General features: G+C 51.5%; 1 protein-coding gene and 1 long non-coding RNA gene across 9 annotated transcripts in view; one reads left to right on the plus strand and one right to left on the minus strand.

Moving 5' to 3' along the window:
- Positions 1–327: 327 nt before the first annotated feature.
- RIMBP2 (RIMS binding protein 2) overlaps positions 328–27,263 on the plus strand; it is a 194,461-nt gene continuing 167,525 nt past the window's right edge. For all 6 annotated transcript variants that reach the window (XR_006885172.1, XM_046638728.1, XM_046638726.1 and 3 more), the window contains exon 1: positions 328–438. The gene's annotated coding sequence lies outside the window, so the exon portion shown is untranslated. The remainder of the gene's footprint in view (positions 439–27,263) is intronic.
- Positions 19,572–23,683, minus strand: LOC124225986 (uncharacterized). Of its 3 annotated transcripts, none has more exons than XR_006885174.1 (3): positions 23,605–23,683; positions 22,157–23,442; positions 19,572–21,462 (listed from the first exon to the last, which is right to left on the minus strand). It is a non-coding gene; the product is annotated as an uncharacterized LOC124225986 (long non-coding RNA). The 3 variants fall into 3 exon arrangements; XR_006885175.1 differs by having other exon boundaries at positions 22,157–22,379; positions 22,483–23,666; XR_006885173.1 differs by having other exon boundaries at positions 19,572–20,975; positions 21,271–21,462; positions 22,157–23,666.

Consider the following 27,263-nt stretch of genomic DNA (forward strand, 5'->3'; position numbering starts at 1 on the left):
CCTCGCTCCCCCCAAGGACGTAATTCTCTCTGCCCTGCGCCTCGCAGAGAGTGTCTGTGGGTGGGCAGATTCAAAGGGAAGAGACTGGTTGGGGAAAAGAAGGTAGTGTCCTATAACACTCCTCCTTGTCAAAGCACAAGTTTTCTCCGTGCCTCTGAAAGCCGTGTTCTTTTTATCTGCATGACTCACTGTGGCAGATCTGCCATGTGCTGAACAGCTCCCATTCGGAGATTGAATTACCATCCTATTCAGCTGACACAAAGCAGTTCCTGGCTGGCTTGGGCAGTCCATGAATAAGTAAATAGTCTTCCAGCTTGATGCCGAGTGCAAACATCGGAGGCTTGGAGAGGCTGGCGGCCACGGGGACAGGGAGCGGGTGCTGCCCGGGTGGCCCAGGCGAGGCCTCTGATCCACTGGAGCGCTGGTCCCCCACATCCTGTAAGTACCTGCTTCTGGGAACAGGCAGTCTGGTGGGTGAAGGAGATATGGCTCAGACACAGAGGGAGGGAAACAACCTCCTGGAGGCACCTGGCTCAAGGATGGAAAACTGCCTTGATGGGCTGAGATGGGAAGAAGTATTTTGCAGGCTTGGCGTTTGTGGTAATTCCTGTTCTGAAGCCTGTGGGTCTTATCCTGGCTGAGATGACAGTGCTGCCCTGTGGGCATTTAGTGCCGAATCTGCCCAGGAGGGATCCTCTGCACCAAGGGTCATTCGTGGGGACATCGTGAGCAGGATGCTCACAGGTGACGTGGCTCAGGACGGAGGTGGCGGTCTCACCTCCTGCAGGGGGTACTCCACGATTTCTCATGGAGCCTCACCCTTCGGGACATCTCCATCCAGTCTGAAACCGAGTTCGGTTTTGCTCCTTTAAGCCTCACATAATTGACCTTAAAACAGCACATATTTGAGTTACGATGTCTCCAGTGGCATTTTCACTCTGGTTTTGTATTTTGGGGCAGCATTTGTCAATGCTTTAAGCCCAGCGAAAGACCAGGTTTAACATTGTGAAGGTTTTAGATGAACATAGTTAGATAATGAAGATAATTGTAGCATTTTTATTTTGTATGAGTCCAATGTTGGTTGAAATAATGTATGTGAAAATGTCAGGCAGCTCACGCTGGCCATAAGACTGGTGGATTCCTTTTTATTGTTTCCATGTAGGGAGACCCCTTGGGTAGACAGATAGATGAAGAGAGCTGAGTGCACGCCCAACATCAAACAGTGGGAACGGATCTGCCTCATGACAGAATTTATTTTGTGCGCCGTGAAGAACATGTTTATCGGGCGGAGCAGGTGGCAGTGTTTTCTCTCGCTTGGCGTTTGATGGCTGTGGGAAAACATGCATCAATAAATCGTGGCTTTTCTTTCCCCCTCTGCCCAAACAGCTCTGTTAATTCAAACTTTGTACAAAGTGATGGTTGAGTTCTATATTCAGTTTCACTTCAGAGCCGTTAGAGTTGGTTATGCACGTCCCCTCAAGGGCGCTGTCTGCCTGGACCACTTTTGAACTAATAATAATGATGCTTCACGTGTAACCCTATGGAGTAGTTTTTCATGCTTTATAATCGTTCAGAAGTTCTAGGTCAGCCTGGTGAGATGGAGCGATATGGGAGCTGCTGGTTCCTCTGAGGAGTGGGCAGGAGAAGGGAGGGAGGGGCTGAAGAGGCAGCGCCCCAGGGCCCAGAGAGATGAAGGAAGACAAGAGGCGAATTTGCTTATGCAATGCAGAGACCACCGAGATGCTCTAAAAGCACTGGGAGGCTAGGAATTCTTGTCCTACCTAAAACTTGGTTTTCTTTTATAGATTTAGGAAATATTTGCATAACTTGCAAGTTATCATGCTTTCCTGTATTCTTATTTTTTATGTCATCCTTAACTCTGTCTCTGAGATGCCATGATTCCTTAGAGGGACAAGACGGGAAGTGGGGTGGTGGCCACAATCTTGGGTGATTTGCATTAAAAGGAGGCGGTCCACACACAAAGGGCTTCTGCTGCGGGCTCTCCTGGGAAGTCTCTGCTGAGACTCACCTTTTATTCTGCCCTTTTGATTGCGTGGAGAGACCTCCACACGGCTCTCATTGCTTACAGCTGTCATTCCCACGGTGTAGTAGGGGGACCATGGGGCTGCATTGGATGATTTTAGGGGGTATTTAAGTTGTTGTTGTTTTTTTAAAGATTTTGTTATTTGATAGCTCTTTGTTTCATGTAATTTAGAGAAAAGACATAAGCACACCGAGTGAGTTAAAGTGATATGTAAGATTCCCTTTGAAACGAGATTCACACGTGAAGCCTTCAGTGCGTTCCCCAAGGAGACAGAAGCAAGCCTCCCTTTGAGCTCCAGCTGTGTTTGTGAGTGTCAAGTGCGCTCACGGACTTAAAACATCAACAGAGCCTAAAGGTGTGTGATGAATCCAGCATCTCTTGCCTTGTCTTCTCTCCACCGCCCAGTCCCTTTAACCTACTTTTAACACTTTTAAGTGGTTTCTTCTGTGAATTACCTCAGTAATCCTGAATAACGTGCCTACACTGCTATTTTTGACATCCGTTTTCATAAATCAAGAAGAGCGCTTCCTGTGATGGTGGATAAGTGGTTCTCAAGCAGGCGAGATCGTGCCCCTGGGGGTCATGTCTGGAGACAGTTGTTTGTCACAACTTGGGGGACCAGGTGTGCTGCTGGCATCTGGTTGCCACTAGCCGGGATGCTTCGAAACATCCTCCGATGCGCCCACGTCGACGGCTCATCCAGGCCCGGAGGTCGGTGGTGCTCAGGTTCAGATGTCCTGTGGCCGATGGAGAGTTAGTTTCTTAGATCCCATCCCCAACCTACACAGACAGCTGAATTGCTGCTTGAGTCGTCAGTGATTAGGGTTTAACTTGTTCTGTAGCTATTGTCAACCGCAGAACCAGTTAGTGTCTGTGATTACATTTCTTTACTTGTGCAGCTTTTGGCTTTTCCTGGAGTTATTAATTGCCTCATTTTCAATCACGCCGTTTGCAATCTGCATGCTGAAAATTCTCTCCCAGTTCTCTATCATGTCAAAAACTTTTCTTGAATCTCCCTTTTCACCAGGTAGTTTATTTATAAAACCCTCTGTCTTCCTGCCCTAAACTGACTCCTCCAGATCTGAGGCTCCCTTGTCGCCCCAGAGTTTTCTCTGCCACTAGGATCTACTGTTTCTTAGAATCGGTGGCTTTCCCTTTTGGTTTTTTCAACTTATTTGACAGCAGCATATTCCCCAGTCATCTCCTAAGAATGAATAAACTGGAGCTAAGTTTTCTGTCTTTGCGTGTGTGGCAATATCTCCTCTTTGCCCTCCTGCTTGGTCACCTGCTTCTTTGGGTGTGGGATCTTGAGCTGGAAATAATGTTTGCTCAGGACTTTAAAGGCATTCTGCTGGCTTCCAGGATTGCTGCTGAGAAATCTGATGCTCCTTTGTTGCTTTTAAAATGCCACCTCTTTTTTATTACTGGCAGTATTTAGGGTCTTCTCACATCTCACGATGCTCTTTGCTGTGGCTCTCTTCATGCATTTGCAGAGCACTCATGGGATCCTTTAATCTGGAAAATGTTCGTATATTTTCCTGACAATTTCCTTCTCTACATTTTCTCTTTCTGGAAATCTTATTAGTAAAAGTTGGACCTCCTCAGTTGATCTTTAAAATCCTTTTTTCTTCTTTTATATTTCCTATCACTTTGGGAGATTTCCTTAACTTTATCTTTCACACTTGCCGTTTAAATTCAGTTTCATCTTAGCAACTCTCCTCTCCGTCACCGAGAGTGCTCTGTGTCCTTCACTGGTCCTTTGAGGGCATCCTGGTCTCTTCCTGTTTGTAGAGACTCTGGGTAGCCTGCACCATCCCTCTTTCTCCTGGGTTTTACTTTGATTTTACTCTTCCACATTGGAGGTTTTTGAATGTGGTGAGTAATCCTTGGTTGGTTGGTTTGGGAGCAAGGTCTTGACAGCCTGGCGGATGTCCGTGGGCTTGTCCCGGGCGGGCTCACTCCGAGGTAATCACAGGGGACTGAAGGCTTGGTAGTGGAGGCCTCTGCTGTCACGATGTGGAGTCTTGGCCTGGGATTATTGTCCTCTACCCACACGGTATTTCCAGTCTCCTGCCTGGTGAGAGGGTGGTGTGGGCAGATGCCCAGTTACCTGTGTTATGCCTGTGAGGCTGCGGAGCGGTATCCACAGGTGGACTCCGGCGACTTCTGTTTTCAGGATGCTGCTGTGGGCTCCACCTGCCGCCTCTGCATCTTGAGCTCCATCGTTAACCGTCTCCGGGAAACAAACCTCCCACCTCCTGTCTAGACATCCTCCCCTCGCGTCTCCTCCGCACATCATTATAAATCCTATTAAAGTCCAGCTTGAATTAAAATTATCCACGCATGTTCCGGCCTGCCTTGTCAGACTGTGGGTGCTGGAAGGACTCGATCTTATTTATGTTTGGGTCTAACGACTGCCAGGAACTTCACAGTTCTTCAGGAAATGTCTACTATATTGACCTAATTTGAATTTCAGTCAGACAGACCTTTTTCCGGTTCCAAATTCCAGGCTAAAGCCCACCTTGCTGTTCGTTCTTCCCCTCGCCCACGCTGTTCCTTTGAACACTGGACGATTATCAGCTTCTGGATGAAACCTAAGATAATTCAACTGATCATCTTAGGCTGTGATTCTAAGAAGTTTAAAAATATTTTATTAAGAAAACAAAAGAGAAGTAAACAACTTCTGATATTTTGATTGTTTATGTTAACTGGAAGGTCTACTCAAATACAGGAATTTTCTTCTTTTTTGCTGAGGAAGACTGGCCCTGAGCTAACATCTGTGCTCTTCTTCCTCTACTTTATATGTTGGATGCCACCACAGCATGGCTTGATAAGTCCTGTGTGAGTCTGCACCCGGGATCCAAACCTGTGAACCCTGGGCCACCAAGCAGAACATGTGAACTTAACTGCTATGCCACTGGGCTGGCCTCAGGGAATTTCTGTTTTTGAATATTTGGCAGCAAGATGGGAATTCTCTCAGTTTTCTGTGTGCTCATTGGTTTTTATATTCATTTTTATTAATTAATTTGACCTATAGTAACACCTCTCATAATCCACTGGGCCTCAGTCATGTTTGTATAATTGAGCATATGTACAGAGAGAGCCTGGAGGTGGACGCATGGTCTCCATCATGTCCCTCATTGTCATCAGCCAGTGGCATGTCACCCTTATACAAGAGGGGCAGCTGGCCCCACACACGTTCAGGAACTTTGCGTTCTACTCAAAGAGCTGCGAGAGCTTTGTGTCAGGTGTGGACGTATTTCCGCCTTGTTCTTCTGGGAAGTTTGGTTGCAGAGGAGTGGAAGGACCCGTGTCAGGCTGGGAAGACTACGGTTTTAGCCTCAGCTCCCGTCACCCACGTAGCCCGAAGCACCGTGAACTGGAAAACAAGAGCGTGTCCTCTGCCTCTCCTTGCATCTTGGGCGTAGACAAAGGTGGGAGGGGCAGAACAGCCAACTTGGAAGCCATCCTTTTCTGACAGGAGATCGTGCTTCTTTCTGCAGTTGGGAAATGGCCCGTCACCCCGACGCCTGTGGGTCCTGGAGACGCCACTGGTCAGACCCAGCCTCTGGGGGACCCACCCTTGGTGTCCTGAGACCAGAACCTGCAGGGGACTTTGTAGTAAGGTCCTCTCTTCCGTCTGAGGTCCCATCCCCTGTGTCAGTCGGGGGCGGCGTGCACTCTCTCTTCGTTTATTGGTCTGTTTAAGACCTGTTTATCAGCGCCAACTTTATGTCCGTTACTTTGCGGAGGACCGCTGGTGAACAGAGCAAGTGTCTGTCCTTTCATGGAGGGAGCAGGGTCATGGGGGAACAGTGGTGCAAAGGTCCTGAGGCGAGAAAGAGCTTGAGAAGTGGTTGTCTGGACACAGATGGAGAGAGGTGGACGGGGCAGCTCGCTCAGGACCTTGTAGGCTGTGTGAGGATATTGATTTTAAATCTTAAGAGCAATGGCCAGCCAGTAGTGACAGATTTTAAGTAGGAGAGCAACGTGATCAAATTTTCCGTCTAAAAAGATCACCCCTAAGTCTGAGTGGAGGTGGAGGCAAGTGTGGTAGTAGGAGGATTAGGCGGCCACCATGGAGTCCAGATGAGTGGCAGTGGTGGGTTGGCCAGGGTGAGTGGGGGAAGTGAAGGACCTTGGAGAAATTCCGGGTGAGTCTGGGCGGTAGGATCTGCCAGTCGCTGTGATGGACGGGGCGGAGGAGGGGGCAGAAGTGATGCGGGGTCGGTGAGCCGAGGAGTCGAAAGAAAGATTTCTTAGACTCTTAAGATCTGGCAGTAGTGCTCCTTTATTTAGAGAATAGTATAGAATAGCATGGGGACAGGACCCACGGGCAGTCAGAGCTCCTGCTGCTGCTGCTTCTGCTGCCCCCGCTGGCATGGGGACAGGGCCCATGGGCAGGCAGAGCCGCTGCTGCTGCCCCCTCTGTCATGGGGACAGGACCCATAGGCAGGCAGAGCTGGTGCGTGGGGACAGGACCCACGGGCAGTCAGAGCTCCTGTTGCTGCCTCTGCTGCAAAGTTGGGTGGAGAGTAAGGCTAAATTTAAGGCGTAGGTATGTGAGTTATCTCTTTACGAGACAAAGAAAAAAAGTTAAAATGATACCAGTGCCGGTAGGGTCCGGCCATTGGGCGGTCCCACAACTTTTAGATAAGAATCAAACCGGATTGAGTAAATGGCAGAAGTCACCACTCAAATATTATCTTCAACTAAAGACAAAGGAGGATTTTGGGGTGGGGGGTCAGTTACATGAGGTTGCCAGACGGTAAACAACTTAAGTTCTTGCCTTCCCCATTAAGAGTTTCCAGAGATAAGACCATCCCCCCTTCCTCCTGGCGCAGAGAGGGAGGCATGGAGATTTCCTTCACAAATGCAGCTGTCTCTGATCAAAGGGCAAGCAAATTCCACTCCTCGGAGCCTGCTTCTTATCTGTAGTTTTAAAAGTAACCAGCCTAAAAATCCTCGTCATAAACCGTTTTAAAATTAAGCAGCCTAAAAATCCTCATCAGAAGGATGATAAGCGTGGCTTTCAGACTTTTGGCACGGACACCGGTGGAGGGGAGTGCCACTTCCTAAGACGAGAAAGATGGAAAGAGAATCAGATCTTTAGGAAAGATTCAGATTCAGTTTTTCACTGAAACTCAATTTTTGAGTTTGTTACATCTAAACACAGGGAGAAATCAGCAGTGAGGTGACCACAGTCAGAGTTCAGGAGAGAAATGCGGGCTGGCTCGCTCGCTCCTTTAGACGACGTTTGGTTTGAGGGCTCCATTGCGGAGGCGTGATCTGAACACAGGGCAGTCGTTCACACCGTGTGATCATGCGATGGTGTGAGGTGGCAAGAATCATAACGGCTTCTTTCTGCCAAAGATTTTCAAGCGGCAGGTGGCCGGCCAGGCGCTGGTGGCTTGTCAAGCATTTTGAGCACGAAGCAGAAGATCAACCAGCTGAACCTTTGGTGCCCCTCCCTGGGCTTGGCATTGGGGGCTGCTCTTGATGGAAACAAATGAGTCTGAATCTTATAATCCAGTCAACATGGCGGTGGGGGTAGTGGTGATGATGGAGGTGGTGGCGGCGATAGTGACGATGATGGTGCTGATGGTGCTGATGGTGGTGGTGAGAGTGGTGATGGTGGGGATAATGGCGGTGATGGTGGTGGTGGTAGAAACTGTGGTGATCTTGGTGGGGTTGGTGATGGTGGTAGAAATGGACTCAGCCAGTATGTGTTCAGTAGTCTTAAATTCACACCCAGTCTTGTGATTTCTATCTTGTGTGTTCATTTTCCCTGGCAGGAGGCAGAAGGAGTCTGTATATGAACTCAGCTGTTTCAGATAGAGGGTATGCACTCAGTAACCATTCGTTTCCCATCACTATAGAGCCGAAAAAACCCCTCATTTACTTAGGAAAGGCGGCGTCCTTGGAGGTGGGGAGATGCCTGGAAAATATTCCCAAACCCTTCGTCTTTCATCGTCAATGTAACAGTACCAGTTTCTTCAATAGATTTCATTTATAAGAAGAGATGTTTATCTGCATGCCCTCAACAGACAAATTGTGTCATTAAAAGCACTTTCAAAGAGGCTCTTTCTCAACTGAGTGATGCGGCTTATTATTTGTGTGTATTTTTTCAAGTTCATTTATTCTACATGGCCGGTGGGACCCGCAAGTTACTGTGTTCTCTTAGGGGGACCAGGCAGGTTTATTTTGAGAGCTTATCACTTGATTTTGTTTATTTTGGTTGTTCTGGGCCTGAGAGCTACTGCGAGGAGCGATCTGCATGCGTGTGAATCTCTCCTAAATTTGGAATGGGCTGATTTTTTTTTTTTTGATAGATTGTTGGCTGCTTGGAATTGCAGATACATCATTCAGTTATTGCATTAAATTTAGCTATTGCTCTCACTTCCGAAGGGAATGGAATGCTGGAATTGCTTCACCATGAAGGGAAGGTAATCAGGAAATAGATCCTCACGACTTCTCGAGACGGGGGTCTGGCCGGTGAGTCCCAGGGGGCTGCTCGTTTGGCTCGGGGGAGGCAGCTCGCTGAGAGCACCTGCTGTCTGGAGGAAGATAGAAGTGCCTCAGACACCTTCAGCATCGCCAGGGTGGAAGCTCTCTGAGGCCTTGTGACTGTAATGGCGCACGTAAATTGTGATGATCATTAGTCTCAACGCGGTTGTACTGTCCCTTTAAACAGGGACCAGGGCCCCTCTGTGTAAATAAAACATTAACATTTGTATTCATAGACTCAAGCTGGAGAAATCGTGTCATCCACAACACTTTCACAGAGGTTGAATATGTGGGAGCATCTTTAAAATCATTTTCCTTTGTCAGATTTCAAGAGCAACAATAGATGCTCCTTGAAGTCACGTGCTGCAGAGGTGTATGGAGGAAAACGTTGAAGTCCGAGTACAGCGTCCCCATTCCTGATCCCCATCAACCGTCAGCGTTACCAGTTTGGTGCTTCCTTTCAGAATTTCCAGACCTTTCCCCATGCATACACAATACGCGTGCAAACACAATGCTTGATGCACAGATGCATACGCGTACAAAAACGGGGTGGATCTGCGTGTGTGTGTGCACCCGTCTGTGTGTGTCTGTGTCCGAGTGCACACGGTCGCTGCTCTGCGACTCCCCAAGTTCCTTTTTCATCACTCAGGCGGTAGGTTGAGTCAGTCAGTTTGTGAAAACTCCAGCATCTTTGGCGGTCTCCCTTCCGCCAAGCTGAGCACTGTCACGAGTTTGGTCCTTCTGCAGCATCTTCTGCATGTCTACAGGGGCGTGTGTGTGTGTAGACAGTCTAACAGCCTGGCTTTGTACATTATAGCTGCTCAGTCAATATTTGTGGAAAGCTGGAGTCTCTGACGCTGGCAGGAAATGGCCCTACAGGATCTTGGCCCGTTGGCCACACCATCTGTTCTTCCACTGCCCCCTTAGATAAGGGCCCCTGCCTCCCGGGGCTGGCAGGCACTGACTGCTGCCTCAAGGCCGTGAGCTCTGGGAACAGAGATGGCGCCCACACTGTGCGGAGGGTCAGAGACAGAGATTTTGTCTCCTCTGCGCTGTGGAGGGTTTGTGACCGCCAGCCTGCTGAGGGCATTGCCTAAGTCCATTGACCAACCCAGTATTCCAGAGTGTTCTACAGGCTACAAAATAGACAAACCCAATCAACAAAACCCAGATACCATCCTATAGTTGCTGGAAAAAAAGAGAATTATTAGAAAAGGTTATAACTAGTATATTAACCAATGGTTTCCTGATAGTGACGTAAAACCCAGTAACCTATAACCCAGAGAGTCAGCCCTGTGGGCGGCAGGCGGCTCCTGTGCTCCAGGCCACACCCAGATGACCCACAGACAGAGCCGCCCCCTCACGCCCACCCCCCTGCTCCCACCCCCGGTTCCGGCCTCGCTGTAGGTCGAGGCCTCAGGACAGACTGTCTCTGGCTAATGTTCTTTGTGCGGAAATGTCTGTTCAAGCGGCTCTTGATGTCATTACCCTTCATGACTAAAGCGATTATGTATTTTAAATTCCATTCTGTTTCTTTCTTTCTTCCTTCCTTCCTTCCTCCCTCCTTCCCTTCCTTCCTTCCTTCCTTTCTTTTTAAAGCAGACGAGTCAAAATGGAATGGGCTCTGTCTCTATCGAAGTCTTCGTGCCTATTCCAGTCAGGTGACCGTCCGCGGAGTCCTGGGCCTCTCGGGGGGCGCACGTGGTGCTGGTCACCATCCGCACGGCGAGGCCTGGTGCAGTAATGGCTCTCTGTTTCCCTGCAAAGGCAGGAAAAAGCAAAGAAAGCGCAAATGAGTGTGTCAGGGGCTTCAGAAACTGCTGTGAAATCCAGACTTTCAGTGATGGCTTCTGGATCTTGACCGTATTTGTTTCACTCTGGTCTTGTTGCAAATCCAGACCCTGGAATTTGTTTACTTGCTCCCTACTTTCTCCGCCTGCAGAATAGAGAAATGAGGCTGCTGATGTGGCCGTCCTCTCAGAAAGGCCTTTGGGCCCTGCTATGCTCTATGCCGTTCTGTTTGTCAGGGCTCTTTACCTTGCAGATGGCAGAGAGCCAGCTCAAACTAGCTTAGGCAAAAAGGGGAGTTTATTGACTGGTGCAATTGAAGAGAGAGTAGCTTCTGGCTGCAGGAATGGCTTGATTCAGGAGCTCAAACAGTGTTTTGGGAATCTCAGTCAATTTCCTCTGTGTTGGCTTCACTTTTAATCAAGAGTCCATTAATCATGCACTTAGAGTTCACGGGCCTGGTGCTATTTGCCCACTGTCGTGATGTATCTACAGTTAGGCTCAACAAAGCAGGCAGAACTTTGTACTATCTTTGCTTGGGCTCCATACTTTTTACTCATGGAAAGGATCCACCCAAAGTGTACCACTTTCACACTCACCATTCAGAAGATCCATTTGCTGAAGACTTGTGATCAGGACCAAGAGTTTTCAAGTCCATCTAATGTTATTCCCCATATAAGATTGACCGTGCTCCCAAGAGACTGGTGTAAAAAGAGGAACTCATCCTTCACCGTGAGAACACCTCTTCCTCCTCGCAGAAGTGTGTCTGCCTGTCCATCCTGCCAGATCTCAAGGCATGCTGCTCGTCAGCCATTGCTAACATAACAATTCCATGGTTCAGGAACTGGGTCCCAGCCTTACCCCACATCCATGCACTCACCGGGCTGTGTGGGGTGGTCCACTCTGGATCACATAGATGTGTTTTATGGGTTGAGTTGTGTTTCCCCCAAAATGTTGGATGTCTAACCCTGGGTACCTCAGAATGTGACCTTATTTGGAGGTAGGGTCTTTACAGAGGCAGTCAAGTCGAAATGAGGTCATTAGTGTGGGACCTCGTCCAGCATGACTGATGTCCTTATAAAAGGGGGAATTTAACACGCACAGGGAGAAGGCCGTGTGAGGATGGAGGCAGAGATGGGAGTGAGGCTTCTACAAGCCAAGGACTGCCAAAGATGGCCAACCACGCACCAGCAGCCGGGAGAGCCTGGAGCAGATTCTCCCTCACAGCCTGGAGGGAGCCGACCTGTAGACACCCTGGTCTGGGACGTCCAGCCTCCAGAACCGTGAGGCAGTGCGCTTCCGTTGTTTGTGCGGCCGGTCTGTGGTACTTTGTAACGGCAGCCTTACCAAACTCACACGGGGTCTTCGGATGCAAACAGCAGAACCTAATTCTGGCTTATCTCAAGAAAAGGAATTTTCTAGATGATCAAGAGGAAGGGGAAGGACCTGAGAGTTGGGGAGCAGGTATTCATGGGTGTGCCCCAGGATGACCCCGCTGGCATGAATCTGCCTCAACCACTGGTTTCTGTCTTTGGGTCCCTGCGCTTGAGACTTAAGTTCAAAGGGCGGAGGGCTCCATCGGCCTGACTTGGCTGCGTTCTCCACCTGTGGCTGGAGAAGGCTGGGCACCTTGCTTGCCCTTCTCCCAAGACCACGTGCAGAGCGAAGCTGGCTGCTTTGGCCAGAAGAAAGCAGAGGGCAGCCCCTACGGTCCTTCACGCCCTGTGGTTGCTGGATCCAGGAGCCTCTTTCTTTCTCCTCTCCTTGCTCGAGTCCCCGTGCCAGCGGGTACGTTCCGGCGAAACACTGCTGTGCCGTGTGCTGCCATCGGCTGGGTCCTCAGTGCCTCTGGGATCCTGGCGGGGGTGACAGTTCTGTCCTACATACCCCTCTGTCTTCTCCCTCGTGTGAAGGGCCAAGGACCGCATGCTGTCTGCAGGGCCATCTCCTTACTGACTCTGTGCGGTCACTATGTCCAGCCTTTGGGCATTTTGAACCTGCTGTCCAGCCAGGGCTTGTCCCTGTCACCAACTAGTATCCAGGCAACAGAGCATTTGGCAGATGCTATCAACAGAGAGCGGCCAGCTGCCCGGGACTCAGGCAAGGGGGGAGGTTGATAAGGGAGCATTACCACCGGTGCAGCTTAATTTTTAACCTGTGGCCGTGGAATATGTCTGGTTCCCATGACGACGCAGCTTTGTTAGATTAAGGCTACATACTAATCAGTCACTATGGAAAGAAGAAAAAGTGCTCGCACATCACCTGTTTTCCATGAAAATATCCCAGACCCTTAATCCAGAACCGCGGCTTTCTGACTCCCTGCTTTGTCAGCGTGGGGGCCCCACACGCAGAAGCTCCATGCTGCAACCAGGGGCTTGGGGTTTCTCTGAATTTGAAGGGTCTGTTTCCCAAGGAACTGAGAAATCGATAATGACATGGTGGGCAGAGGCCATGGTTATTTCAGTCCTGGAGGAGAGGAGGGAACCAACTCCACTAGGAGCTGCGCGCCTGGTTTCGTGAAGCAGTGATCATATTTCACACGCTCAACGCGCCCTGAAACCACGTTTGTTTGTTTGCTTGTCTGTGGTCCGCGCGACCTGCTAAAATATAGGCTTCACGAGGGCGGGGATGTTGCCTTATTTACTCAGGATTCCCGGCACCTAGAGTGTTTCTCTGACACATAAGGTTGCACATAAGTAAGCACATAAGGTTGTTGAATAAATGATTGGGTGACTGAATGAATAAATGAATACTAACACATTGGAAAAACGTATTTTTTTCCAGTTTTGCCTATTTGGGCCGTAATTCAAAGGTAGCTTCTTACAAAGAAAATTTTTTTTAACATAGAAACTTCATCAGCAGGCAAGCTGTTAACTTCTGGCTTTTGGACAAAGACCCATCTCCTATGAAAGTCTGGGGTGGAGGTTCAAACTTCCTTTCTCTCGCTCCCACCCTCCCTCCCTCTCTTTCCAAATGGGCCGTGACTCGCATTAGTAGCAGGATCACTGTGCAGTCGGACACGACTAAAGTGTCTCTTCTCCATGCTTGTCATGCACAGTCTCCCGTTCGTTTACATTGCTAGAATTCTGACTTCAAGGGTATTTCCATTACAAAGCTATAAAGAAATATTTCTGTCTCAACACTTTTGAAGAAGGCATTTTGCCTGAATTTCTTTTTGAAATTCCATCAGCCTCCAGGCTGTTGGTTTAGCTGTGGCTGCGCAGGGTGAACCGCTGCCAGGCCCCCGCGGGTGGGGGGCACCGGCCCATTGAGATGATGGGTGGGAGCCACTCCCTGCTGCCGAGCAGACCCTGCGCCAGGAAAGTGAAGGAGGGGAGAACCCTGAGGATGAGGAGAGTCTGGTCTTTTTGTCTTCACCATGAGGAGCCGGCAGGAGGGTCTTGAGTCCCTGGTCACTGTGCCCAGAAATCTATCCTGCTTTGGGGAGACCATCCTAACCTCATGAGAACAGAAACTTGGGAAACTCCATACCCATTTTAGTTACAACACATTTTGTCAAAAATAGTAGAAAACCCATTCAAATGGGCTTAAAATGAGAAAGAATATCTTGGGGGACCAAGGGAGGGGGGTAGTTCCAGATGTTGTGTTGACTTCAGATGAGGCTAGATCCAGAGGTAACACAAATGAGTCCCTCTTGTTTCTCTCTTTCCTTCCTGCCTCTTAAAGTGTGGGCTTTGCCTTGAGCCTGGCTTTCCTAGAAGTTGCAAGATGGTAGCTGTAACGGGTTAAACTTTGTCTCCCCAAAAGATATGTTCAGATCCTAACCCCTGGTATCTGTGATTGTAACTTTATTCGGAATTAGAGTGTCTTTGCCGGTGTCATGAAGATGTAAGTTAAGATGAAGTCATACTGGGATTAGGAGGGCCCTAAATCTATTACCTGGTATCCTTATAAGAAGGCTGTGTGAAGACACAGAGCCATAGTATCTTTCTCTATTCAAAGGGTCAGTACAGGTAAGAGGGACTTTTGAGGTTCAAAGGATGGTGTATTAGTCACAACTCCTCTGGTTTCAAGTTAATGAACAGTCAACTCAGTCTGGCTTAAGCAAAATGGGATATTTATTGAGAGAAGGACTTCAGGCATGGATGGATCCAGAGGCTGAAGCAATGTCATCAGGATTTAGTGTCTTTCTATTTCTTGCTCCATCTTTCCCCTGCACAGCTTTATCTTGGCAGGCGCTTTCCATGTGGTGGCCACCAGCAGCTCTAGGCTAACCTTCTCTTTTCCTAGAAACCTAAGCGGGAAGGAGGGTGCTGTTTCTTCCTCATAGTTCAAGAGAAAGTCTGAGATTGTCTCTGATGGGACCAACTGGGCAATCAGCCTGAGACATAGCCTGTTCCTTGATCAGTTATTTGGCTGAGGACAGATGACACTTTGGCCAGGCCTGGGACATATGTCCACCCTGGATTGAGTAGGAGAGCAGTCATTTCTCAGAGGGAAATTGGACTATTAGAACTAGAAGAATGGGGAATGGATGCAGAGAAAACCAAAACAGGTTCTTCATAAAGATGCTATGGCCCAGGGTAATCAAGAAGGGCTTCCTGGAGGAGGGGGACCAGAGCTGGGCCCTAGAGGAGAGGTTGGATTCATAGGGGCAGAGGAAACAACTCAGTTAATCAAACTTTATCCAGTGCTTCTGCTCTGTGCACTGGGGAAGATGTGGGAATGGGTCAGACACAATCTAGCCACTTAATGACTTTGATATGGTGGGGAGCTAACAACATGAGTTCAGGAAGGTGCTAACCAGCCGTGCCAGCCAGTGCAGGCAGAGGGGAGGAGCAGGCACTGTCGTCGTGGACGTTAGGCCGGGGGCTGGGCGCCTGGGGGCTGGGTGACAGACAGTCGTGTTCACTTGCTTCTCAGATATTTGTCTGTGAGAATCGCCACCTTCCTGGATTCTGCCCCATCTGCTTGGTAACTTTACCATCACTTGTAACACTATTGTATTCTCTTTAAATTGATGTACTGTCTAAATCTATTTGGAAAAGAAACCTTATATCACTACCTTAAGTGGAAAATCCTGCTAGAAATAGGAGGTAAAACACAGTAGTAAAAATAAATACAAGGAAACCACCCTGTTATTCAAATCCGGTTCGATTCTGGGGGCTGCGCGGGCCTTCAGACCTGAGGCCTGCCCACACTTGTTCCCAAAGAGAGATGGCCACGTGTTAAAGTGTGGAGTACATTTAGCTCCAAATGGAGCCTTTCTTGTCAGAAAAAAATAAATAATTCGAAAGAATATTAAGTTGAGGAGGATTATATGATTTACAAACCAATGACTAATGAAATGCCTGCCAGGTCTGCGCCTGAGAACATCGCGGGTGCCGTGAAGGACCGTCCCGGGCCCCCGTTTGGGAAGCTGTGTGTGCGGGGCCTGGCGGGTTGGAAAGCAGTGGAAGGGGAATTCATCAGGGCTCAAAGGTCAAAGAATGAATCTTTTCAGTAGAATCCGTGTGGAATCCTTCTTACCCTCTTATGGTGATTCTGTCAACGGGGAAGTGCCCCTGAGTGGGAAACCGGGCGCTTGGTTTCCAGCTGGGCGACTTCCTGTCGTGCGGAAGGCAGGCTGGTGGCAGCAGCGGGAATGGCCTGGAGGCCTGTGACGCCTTTCCTTCCTGTCCCCGCTGGGGGGGTCAGGAAGTAAGCAGGGAGGGCTCCGCCTGTGAGCAGCTGGGTTCAGGGTCAGTGCTCCGACGCTCAGAGCAGAGAAGCCTCGGTCCTCGAAGGCTGTGGACGGAGCCGAGTTCTGAATTAACAGGAGGCGTGGGAATCACAGTGTTTCAGCAGAGCAGGAAGAGCTAGATGTCTGGGCAGCTTGGAGATGTTGTCCAGTGGTCAGAGGATGTGGACGGATCCCCTGATTTGCAGAATTCTGGGTCTTTTTCGAGCTGTAAGGTATTTAGGACGTGTAACTCTCACCCGACGCTCGTGCGGCCCCGAAGGAGCGCTGCAGGTGAAGAGGGAGTGACGCTCTCCAGGCCGTTGTGGGCAGTGGTTTGCCCACCACGGATCCGCGACGGGGTCAGTGTGTTTCTAAAGAACCTTCGTGCCTCTTACGTAATCAGCTCGTCTCCTTCCTACATTCCCTCCTTGTTCCTCAGATGGACACAAAAAGTCCTTCCCGGAGAAAACCAGGCTACAGTGTCGCACCTGCTGATGACCCGTGTAAGAACACACACGGGAGCTGGCTGGGGTGCCCCGTGGGGTGTCTCGTCTCACCCTGCGGGCTCGGCCCCCGTCTGATGGGTGAGATGGGGGTCAGTCTTACAGGCATTTGGGAAGGTCCTGCCTGGCAGCAGCCCCTGTGTCTGCAGAGGCGGAGACATGGGATGAGAGAGGAGATAACCGGAGGGAGAGGGAGTCACGTCGGCCCTGTCTTCGCCCGCGTCTGTTCACGCCAACGGGGCAGGAGGTACTGGGGCTCCCGCCCGCGCTCTCGGAGTGGAGGGAGGAGCCTCCTGGGCAGAGACGTCACATACAGAACAGGGGGAGGCTTATCCTTATCGGGAGCCTGTCCACGCTCCCCTTTCCAGCACTCCCTCTAGTTTCTCGATCCATGAGGCTCAGGAAGCTGCCTCTGCCCCTCCTCCAGGGAGAGAGCGTGTGGCCTTGGCCAGCTGTTGTGCATTCTGTCCCTCTGGCCACGTTCAGATCTATCTGTTTGGCCTCAGGTGGTCCAGTCAGAGCGACTTTTGGGAATGGGGAATGTTGTTGCCGTGCTACCATAAAGATATTCTCTATTTCCTGCTGGATGTGGACAAGAAAGCTTAAAATACCTGAAATTTGGGGCTGGCCCCATGGTCTAGTGGTTAAGTTCGGCACTCTCTGCTTCACCGGCCAGGGTTCGGTTCCCTGGTCTGGACTTCCACCAGTCATTGGCAGCCATGCTGAGGCAGCAACCCACATACAAAATAGAGGAAGATTGGCACAGGTGTTAGCTCAGGGCGAATCTTCCTCAGCAAATAAAAAACAAAACAAAACCCAAAAAACCCCAAACACCTGGAACTATTAGCAGCTAGCCTGGAATTATGTGGGGAGTCAGATATTGAAGCCAACCCGAGGAAAGCAGCCCAGACCCATGGAAAGAAACTGAGTAGCATCACGGGAGCCACTTGATCCAGCTCTACCTGAAGCCCTTTCATTGCTTTTTTGACCCTAACATATCCTAACCAACACACATGACACTATCGACCTCTTGCCCTTGGCACACAGTGCTGGTTCTCCACGTGCCCTTCCTGCCAAGCCTGGTCACAGCCTCTGAATCCTTCTTAATGCCATGCTCCAGGCAGGCAGGCATTAAATAAAGTGGACGCAAGATGAAACTTACTTGTCATTTCTCCCGAGAGATGGCACGGGCACGTCCTTAGAACCAGTATGACCAGAGCTTTTATTGAACTCCCAGCTCACCCCTAGGGCAGCATTTACTAAAGGAAAAAGATGTAGTCCGGTGAAGGGAGATGTGCCCTTGGACGCAGGCAGATGTGGGTTCAGACCCTGGCTCCATGACTTACCAGCTGGCGGACTCGTGCCTGCGCTTTCTTTCCCTAAGCCTCCACAGCACCGTGCGATTAATCAGGACGGGAGGTTTAGCGTGAGTCTCAGAGGAGTTGCTTGTGAGGGTTAAACCAGTGAGGACTGAAAAGGCCTCGTGTCAGGCCTGGCCCACAGGGAGGGCTCAGCACAGGCGGCCGTGAGATGGGGGTTGGGGTCCTAGAGAAATAGGAGACAGGATGGGGCATCTCAGCAGCGGGAGGAAGTGGGACCTGTGAGGAGGGCTGGGGCCCCAGCGCCCAGCTTTAGGCTGGCGGCTGACACCATGTGTGGGGGACCAGCAGGCCGTCCAGGTGGCACCCACTGTCCTTCCTGGATGGGGCTTTAGCCAAGCTCTCCGTGGCTTCCACGCCGGAACGAGAGCTGCCCTCTCTTCGTCTCCTTCCCTGGGTCCCGCTTCCCCTCCAGCCAAGCCCTCTGCTTGCTCTTCCCGGAGATGAGAAAGGAGAGCTACCCGGCCTTGGAGGGAGCCCCCGAGCCCAGGCTGACCAGCTCAGGACACTGTGTCTCCCCGCCGGCTGCAGGCTCTGCCCTGGATGCACTGGGGGGCGGGGGTCCTTGACCTCTGCTTGTCCACTGCTGCCTGGAATAGTCCCGGCACAGAGCAGGCGCTTGGTAGACGTTTGTTGGTTGGTTGAGTGGATTGTTCTGTGCCTCAGTTTCCTCAGATGTTAGATACAATGGTACCCATCTTGCAGGCAGCTCTGAGGACCGAGGAGTGGGCACTCGGTGTGTGCTGTTGTGGTTGTTATTCAGGGGACTCTGCACCAGCCCGAGTCGTGAGCCCTACTGAAGACGGCAGGGAGAGGGAGAGACGGGGGAGATGGGGGGGGGACAGGGAGAGAGGGGCAGACAGGAGGAGGAGGGAGAGACAAGGACTGGGGAGGGAAGGAGGGAGGAAAGAGATGAGGTGTGGAGGGGAGGAGAGGAGGCAGCCAAGGAGAAGCACAGAGAGGGTGTGCGTGTGTCTGGGCATGGAAGAGGATACCTTGGACAGCTCCCCACCTGTCCTTGGGACGCCCGCAGACAGAATGTGGTAGGCTGTAATCCTAGACATCCTCTGCTCTTGGACACAGCACCAGTCTGTAGGTTTCTTTAAAAATTCACAGTGTTTGTGTGAGCGTGTGCACCCGACTGCTGCTCTCTCCTACTGGGCACAGAGACCCAGGCCTGTCACAGGTGAGAAAGCAAACGCCTTTGTCTGGAGCACTTCCCTCCTGGGGCAGAAGGGCCGGGGCGTCTAAGGAGGCAGCTGCTCCACCTGGCTCGTCTGACGGATTAACGGGGTCTTACAGGCGTGCTGGCAGAGGATGGAAACCTCTGCCTGTCACCACGGGAGGTGCCTATCACTGTTCAGGCAAGACGGTGCTGCTTGCTTTCATCATGCGTCGTTGTCTGCTTCTCCCCTCAGAATCCTCCCCTCACACTCCATATGCCCAGGACCCCGTGTGTCTGCCTCCATGCCTTTCTCCCACGATACGATCAAATGCCAACAACTACGAGCCCTCATTTAGGTCCTTTTGGGTTTTGCTGGTTGGTTTGTTAAAAATGGGAATTTGCTATGTGTGTGTACACATATAACTTGTTTTACTCACTTGAAAGCATGCTATGAACATTTTTCATGTCAATATATATGCATTTAATTCATTATTTTTAATTACTCTATGCCAGTCCATGGTATGTATACACCGTAATTTAAAAAAATTTTCCCAGCTTTATCGAGGTATGATTGACATATAACATTGTGGATACACTGCAGTTTTATTCAACATTACATTAAAAGACATTCAAGTGTTAGTTTTTGTTTATTTATTGCCTCTACAGTGTAATAACAAAGATCCTGTGCATAGATTCCTTTATGGAACCCATTTCTAGGAATTTCTGGTCAAAATATATGTGTAGTCTTTTAAATTCTGCCTCTGACAGGCTGCTTTCTAAGGGCCTCTAGGACTTGACCTGCCTGCCTGTTAGTGTGGGCTGTCCTGCTCCTTATGTACTCGCCAGCACAGGGGTCATCGCTCTTCAGTTTTTGCAAAGCTGGTGTGTGAGAGGCTTGTTCTGTTAGGAGAGCGTTTTGTCTGACTCTTTCTGTCGTTCGTTGAATGTCTGTCTCCCTGACTGCAGGTGTTTATTGATCCTTGGGGGTTCCCCTTCTTGTTAACAGTCCGTGACCCCACAAAGGAGTGACCCTGAGTTGAAGCGAAGACTGTCTTGGAAGCCTGAGCAGCAGGCAGCCAGCGTACCCCACGTCAGCCAGCGCCACCTCATCCCCGCGCTGAGCTGGGACGTCCCTGGGAGGCGGGTCAGGAGAGTCCGGTGGGAGCTGCCCCCGCGCACTCTGCTCCTCGCAGGCGAACCACTTGTCCCTTCCTGTATTTAAGGAAAGGGCACGGTGGCATGGCTCTTCTCCCTTCCAATCAGAGAGCACACTTGGAGCTGTGCCGCCACACACAGCATTACAGAAACATGAAGTGTGGACGAGGTCGGGGCTGGCGGCGGGATAGCACCCGGCTGCAGTCACCACAAAGCCCCCACACTGTCTCAGGAGATGGGGCTGCTTTTCTCACACAGCAGGTCCAGAGGGAGCCCCCAGGCGGGGCAGGGGCCCCAGGGGCCCGGCCTCCCGCTCTGCTGCCTGCACGGTCACGGCTGCTGCACCTCCAGACCCCACGTCTGCTCTCCAGGCGGGAGGAAAGGCAGCGGCGAGCCTTCCTCTGCGAGACCCCGTCTCTGTGTTTGGGAGGGTGGAATCCCATGGTGAATGGTCTCCATTTGTGTTCCAGCCCAGCCCTGCCCCTTTCTAGTCTGCCCTTTGCCCTGGGAGGCTGACCCATGGGCCTCATCCCTCAGGTTCTCTGGACCTCCGGCTTCCAGTTGGGTTTGGCCAATGAGGCTGGCGAGAGGCTGGGATGTTTACGGCTGCCCACTGGCCGGAAAACCCAGGTGGTAGCAGCTTCCCAGTGTCTCCAGTCCTGGGGCTGCATCCTTCCTCGCTGGCCGCTCAGCCCACTCACGCAGCTGTGACAGTGCCTCCTGCGGTGTGGCATCTGCTTGGTCCTGGATCCTGACAGATACAACCTTCCTAAGCACTTCCACCTACACCTGCTGATCAGAAATATCACATCCCCCGTCTTTGCCTCAAGGGGAGCTGGACAATTTGTACGAGAGGAAGGCAAGGGAGTGAGGGGTGTGAGTGGCCATTTGTCAGCTCACGCACAGCGTCTGTGTAGGGAGATGGGAGCAGGCGGGATCGCAGACCAGAGAGGGGTCAGAGGCTCTTGTCACGATCGGGTGTGAAGTGGGAGAAGGGAAGGCCTCTGTGCTGCAAGTGACAGGTCTCAGACCTGCGAGCCACGTACCTTGACTCTGATGGCATCTAGATCCAGAACTCGGTACCGTCTGGGGGGTCAGCCTGGGCTGAAGCCGGCCCGGCCTGGTTAATGGGGCGGCGGCGTTTACAGATAGAACCGCTCTTGGACAGCCTTTCCAGATTTCTGCTGATCTTGCCGTGCTGCTTCCTCTAAGGTCTTTCCATCATCATCTTAACCGTCCTGTCAAAATGATGCCTTAAAGTTATTTTAAAACACCATTTTTTCCTGATGTGCCAGTGTAGCCTCTGTTCCTCCTGCTTCTGCACTGCAGTTATGTTTTGGGGTCGAATGAATGAGTCCAGGAGGAAGAGAGAGAGAAAAAGTGCCCACTGTGTGCATGCAAACCACCCGTGTGGTGGGGGTGGGGCTGGGGTCAGAGGTCTTTTGATGCCAGGGTGGAAATGCAATAAATGAAGACCGCTTAGTGTGATTAACTGAGGCGGGGGGGTCTGCAGCAAGCTGGAGAGCCCGTGTTCTCCCCACAGGCATTCGGTGCCTCACGATTTTGGGAAACAAGATGGCAATCCTAGTTTAAAATAACATGCTACTTATTAAAAGCTGCATGGAACAGGGCTATGGGCGGGGCCCCTGACCGGCCAGGGCTGGGTGTCGGTTGCCTGAGCTGACAGCGCCACCCGGCGAGCAGGGTACGCAACGTGTGACTGTTTCCTCGTCCTGACGTGGCACGTGGGGCTTGGTGTGCAGGTGGAGCTGCAGCCAGAAGCACGTCTGTCAACTGGAGCCACTGTGCAGGCAGGGGGTGGGGTGGGTGGAGGGGAGCCCACCCCAGGCCCGAGGCTGCTGTCCCGGAGGCCTGCTGGCGAGGTTGCCCATGGGTGGGGTCTGGGATCTGGGATTTCGGGAGGATCCCCACCTTTCCTCAGCGAATAAGAGGGCTCGCCGTGTCCAGACCGTCTGCATGGACCATGTCTTTTATCCTGACCGCCTGGTTCCTTCTGGAGTCGGGAGTCTTGGAGGTGCCAGCCAGGGGTGCCTACATGTCCAGCCTGAGTAAACCCTGGGCGTCTCATGAGCGTCCCCGGTGACAGTGCTTCACGGGTGCGGTCGCAGTTTAACGCTGTGGTCGCAGTTTCACGCTGTGGGAATTAAGTGCGTCCTGCATGACTGCCCTGGGAGGGGCTCTGGAAGCCTCGGCCCGCTTCCCCCAGACCTCACCCCCACGCCTTCCCCTCTGCTGACCGCGCTCTGCGTCCTCTGCTGTAATAAGGCATCGTCACGAGCACGACCACACTGTCTGCTGAGTCCTGTGATTCCTGCTGGCGAATCTCTGCCCCCCGGGTGGTCTTGGGGACCCCGACACAGGGCTGCTTTTATTTGCTGAGAAGCCGGTCAGACCATTTCTGGACTGGGGATTCGTACGTCGCAGAACAGCTCGCACACCGTAACCTGCCCACTCTCACCCAAAGGTTTGCCAAAACCGAGTAAATATAAAAGATGGAAAAAAAAGGTGGAACCTTACAAAAGAGCCAAAATAATCTTAAAAAGTCATTTAAGTGCAGATGAAAAAAAAGCCATTCACTGGCCAGCGGACGCGTGCTGTGGGCCACACGCACATGCCTCAGACGGCCAGTTCTCAGCCGTGGAAGGTGGGGCCGATGGCGCCCGCAGGCGAGGGTCTGTTCTCCAGTCTGGGCGGGCCCACGGGTCGTCCCAAGCAGATTGTCTATGCACAGGCCTCTTCTCTGGCCCAGGGACGTGACCCCACACCGTGCCCAGCTGTGCAACGTGGCACCCCCAGCACCCGCCCGTCAGGCTGTCCCCAGAGGACTCCTGTGCGTCTCGGTTGCTGTAGTCCCTCGGCCTCTTTTGGGAGGGACTCGTGACCCCATGAACTATCCAGGAATTGGCTTCTCGAAGGTTGCACTGGACCTCTTTCAGGTACAAACAGCAGCCAATCGCGGTTTTCCCAGCTTCCTACCTCCAGCAGCCTTCCTTTCATCTGGAGTCGTCTCTCGGAGGCGCCCTCCACGACCGAGAACTTTTCCATCAGAGCAGTTAAGGAGCTCCTCCATAGGCAGTGGGTGGACACGCGTCCTGTGTCCTGCTTGCTAGGTGTCGGCTCTTCCTAAAGTGGATGTTACCAGCATTTCGAGCAAAATACAAGGCTTTCTATCCTGTGTGTGCCAGGCTGGAATAGAGCTGTTTGAGGAGAAAGTGATTAGATTGTAGTAACAGATGAAGGGCACTCTAAATCAAGGCTGTATAAACCTTCTGAACTTTCCACAGCCCTCGCCACTGCAGTAAATCCTGTCTGCAGGAGGTGGCTTCACTGCCAGCACGGTTAGTGTCTGCAATTTATACCTGCAGTGAAGGTCTGTACCCGGCAGCCAGCATCTTCCAGCCGAGGACCAGAAGGCAGCACTGAGGATAAATAAAGCACCCGGGTGCTCAGTCTTCCGGTGGAGCGAAAGATGAAGGGGCCAAGAAAACAGCCCTGTGATTTATTGTGTCACAGCTGCAGCCCAGAGAGGGTGAGGGAGGGACAGCACTGTAAACCGAGAGGACACGGCGGCTCGTGAGAGCTGAGTGCTGACGTGGGAGTCCTGGGAGAAGTTGGCACAGAGCACGGTGGGTGAGAGGAGGGGTTGGAGCTCTAGGAGCCCGGGCGTGTCTGGACCCCTCTGGCGCTGAGCAGCGATCCTGGCAGAGTCCAGTGATGGCTGGTGGAGCGGAGGCTCAGCCTCGAGGCCAAGTTTGGGCTCTTCCCCTACAAGCTGTGCTGCTGAGGCACGCCACCCACCCTGGCCTCTAGTTTTCTGGCTGTGAAGTGAGTTGTTTGGATTCTGTGATCCCGGAGGCCCTGTGCCTGAACCCTTCCTCCTATGAGTCGATCACCTGGAGCCTTCAGAAATGGACAGACTCGGAAATGATCCTCGCTTGACTGGAGCTTCTGACAACGCATGTTTCTGAAGCATCATGGGTATCCCAGTGAGGGTGGGTGGTTGACACTGAATTTAAAGGAGGAAAATCTCTTTTTATGAGTCACAAAATGTTCATTATTAATCTCTCGTAGATTGCCAGGAAATAGTACTTTGTTTTCACGCTTTTGTGTTTGCTTACCAAGTGTTTATTGATTAAAAAATCTAAGTACAGTCATGCGTTGCTTGACCCTGGGGACTCGTTAAATGCATCATTAGGTGATTTTGTCTTGCGAACATCAGAGAGTGCCCTCACACACACCTGGATGGCACAGCCTCCCACACACCTAGGCTCTATGCGCTAATGGCGTGGGACCACCGTCGTCTGTGCGATCTGTCGTTGACCAGCCGTGACGCGGTGCATGACCGTAGGTACAAGCACGGAAAGGTTTTTAAAAATTGTACAATTTGGGTCCACACAAGATGGCGTAGACCCTCCCCACTAAGTGCAACTGTAAGCTCTGGAAATGGAGAGAGAGGCAACCGCGCGGAGGTCTGAAGGGTGAGGGGGGAGGGGAGTGCTGAAGACCTCGGGACTGGAGGAACGAGATAACAGCGGGGCATTTTATGTCCCCCAGTGTTTTCTGACCTCCAGTCCAGCGACGGAAGGCAGCCAGATAGGCTCATTCCTCCCGGGGACGGGACGGGGGTCCCTGTGACAGTAGCAGGTGAGCCCCGCACCGCAAGTCGGGGGCATTCAACAGGGGGCCTGCAGTGATGAATGGCCGGAGAGTCCCACCCAACAAGCATCTATGCCGGGAAGCCTTTTCATCCCTGGGAGCTGGGACCACCCTCCCCCAACCCAGAGGGACCCAGCCACACCGAGTGGCCTGGCAGGAAGGCCTCTCTGACCCTGCAGGGTTGAAACTTCCCTGAAATGCCCAGAGACAGCAGAGTGGCTGGGAGGCTGCTTGCAAAGACTGGTTGGGTTGTACACAGCACGATTCCAGGTGACATAGTTCAGTGCAAATGGTGCCTCACAGCTGGCTTATTGGCATCTCCTCCCAACATCCATCCTCTCCTCTTTGGCTCCCACTGTGGGCTCACCTCCTCCCCTGTAGTCTACAGTTTCATTCAGCTGTTTATCCAGGTACCTGGCTCTCTCCGTGGAGAAACCTAAGTGTTTTCTAGAGGCTCTGTCTGCCAGGTTTTTTCCTTTTCCTACCCTGGTGCTGAGGCAGGGGAGGGTGGACGTGTGAGCCTCACCAATCAGTGTTCTCTCCTAGAATTCTGAATCTTTGTGGAGTGAAGCAAGGAGAAAAGTCAACAGTTTGGGCATACGCATTTCAGTGACAAGTTCCCAGGTGGAAGATAGGAACTTTCTGGAGCTCCTTCCCCAAGACTGCCTGGGGCAGCCCTGCCTTCCTGAGCTGTCCTCCAGGCTTCCTTTTATTGCCTGCATATCCCCACATCCTTCCAGCAAACTCCTTTGGTGGTTGTCAGCCACAGTCTCCTGTTGTCGCCCCAGCGCAGAACCTGAGCTGCCAGAAGAATCTGCTTCCGTTTGGTCAGAGTTGAGAGAAAAGCACAGAAGAGGCGCTGGATTTGCACCCAGTTGTGTGCTGGGTGTCCCCGGGGCTCCCAGCGAGGCTGCTGTGTGCGTCCAGCCAGCGTGCTCCTCCTGGAGCGGCTCTATGTCTGACTCACTCTCGGGCGGAGTGTGGAGAACACTCGCCTCTTAGGGGGACATGGGAGGGGGCGCTTTCATGCCTCTCTCAAGGAAACTCTCGGGAGACGGTCAGAGCATCACGAATGAGCTTGTGTTCACGCCAGGTGTGTGGAAACATGGTCTCGGGTGCGGAGACGTTGCAGAAACCCTGTGAAGGGAAGCTACAAACACTTGGGAAGTGACAATTAGCTGGGGCTGTGGGTGGCGAATCTGAGGAAATCTACCCAACGGAGGCCCAGTCTACGAAATGTGGTCCTCAGCAGCCCGTTGACTTGTGCCTGGCGCTGGTACAGCCAGCTGCACGCTCCTCCCCTAGCAGGAGCAAAATCAAACACTTCGCCAGCGCTTTTCGGATGCTCAGGTTCAGGCCAAACGCTCTGCATGTGGCTATTACAGGATTTCAAGTGCGTCCACAGACGGAAATTCAGCTTGAATAGGGAGCACTTTCAGCAACTGAGGCTTGTGAGTCAGGACAAGCTGTGTTCACGTGAAGGAATTCGAGTTGTCGTGGGTAGTTGGAATGTTTTTTGTAGCCTTTAGACATTTTACTTTATTTATTTTTGATTTTGCTTAACCAAAGCCGCCCTCCAGCACCACGACAAAGGTCTGCACAGGTCGTAATTTGAAAATGAGAAGAAGGTTCTAGAATATCTCAAGTTTACAGTCTCTAGCTCAGTCTGAACATGTACATTTTGCCAAGTGCAGACCTTCGGACAACGTGGGGTGCGAGCGGGGATCAGCTTCCCTGTAGCGGGTGTGGGCGAGCCCTGAGAGACGCTCTGCTGGGTCCTTTCTGGAAGGCGCTCGCTCAGCCTCTGCCTCCTCAGGTCCCTTTTGTCCCCGCGTCCCAACCCTGGTGCCCTCACAGTTGTTTTTCTTGGACGGAGTTGGGAAACGAAGTGGATGAATGAATTCCTTCCCACGTGCTGTGCTTGCATCACTGGAAACTCAGTGCCTCCTTTCTACGACCTGTTTGATGGTTAGTGGTGGGAAAACAGTGAGATGGTGGAGATCCCAGGAACGCCACGTTCCCAGTGCTGTTTTTAACGAAGAAAAGTACAGAGAAGAAAATAACACCCACGTGCAGTTCCCATCACTGAAACACAGGCCCACATTTACCACATTCGCTTCCAGCCATTTTTATAGTCTGTACTTTCAAAAAGTTACACTTTGCTCTTTCCTTCTTAACTTTCTCTTATGAAAAATTTCAAGCATTTTGAGAAATTGAAAGAATAGTACCATGAACACTCACATACACATCACTTAGATCCCATCACTTAAAAAGTGTGTCATATTTGCTGTTGGCCTATCTATCAATCTGTCAGCCATCTCTTTTTTACTGTGCTCTTTCAAAGTCACAAACACTGCGCCAC

Source organism: Equus quagga, chromosome 15 (assembly GCF_021613505.1).
Source record: "Equus quagga isolate Etosha38 chromosome 15, UCLA_HA_Equagga_1.0, whole genome shotgun sequence".
Lineage (NCBI taxonomy): Eukaryota > Metazoa > Chordata > Mammalia > Perissodactyla > Equidae > Equus > Equus quagga.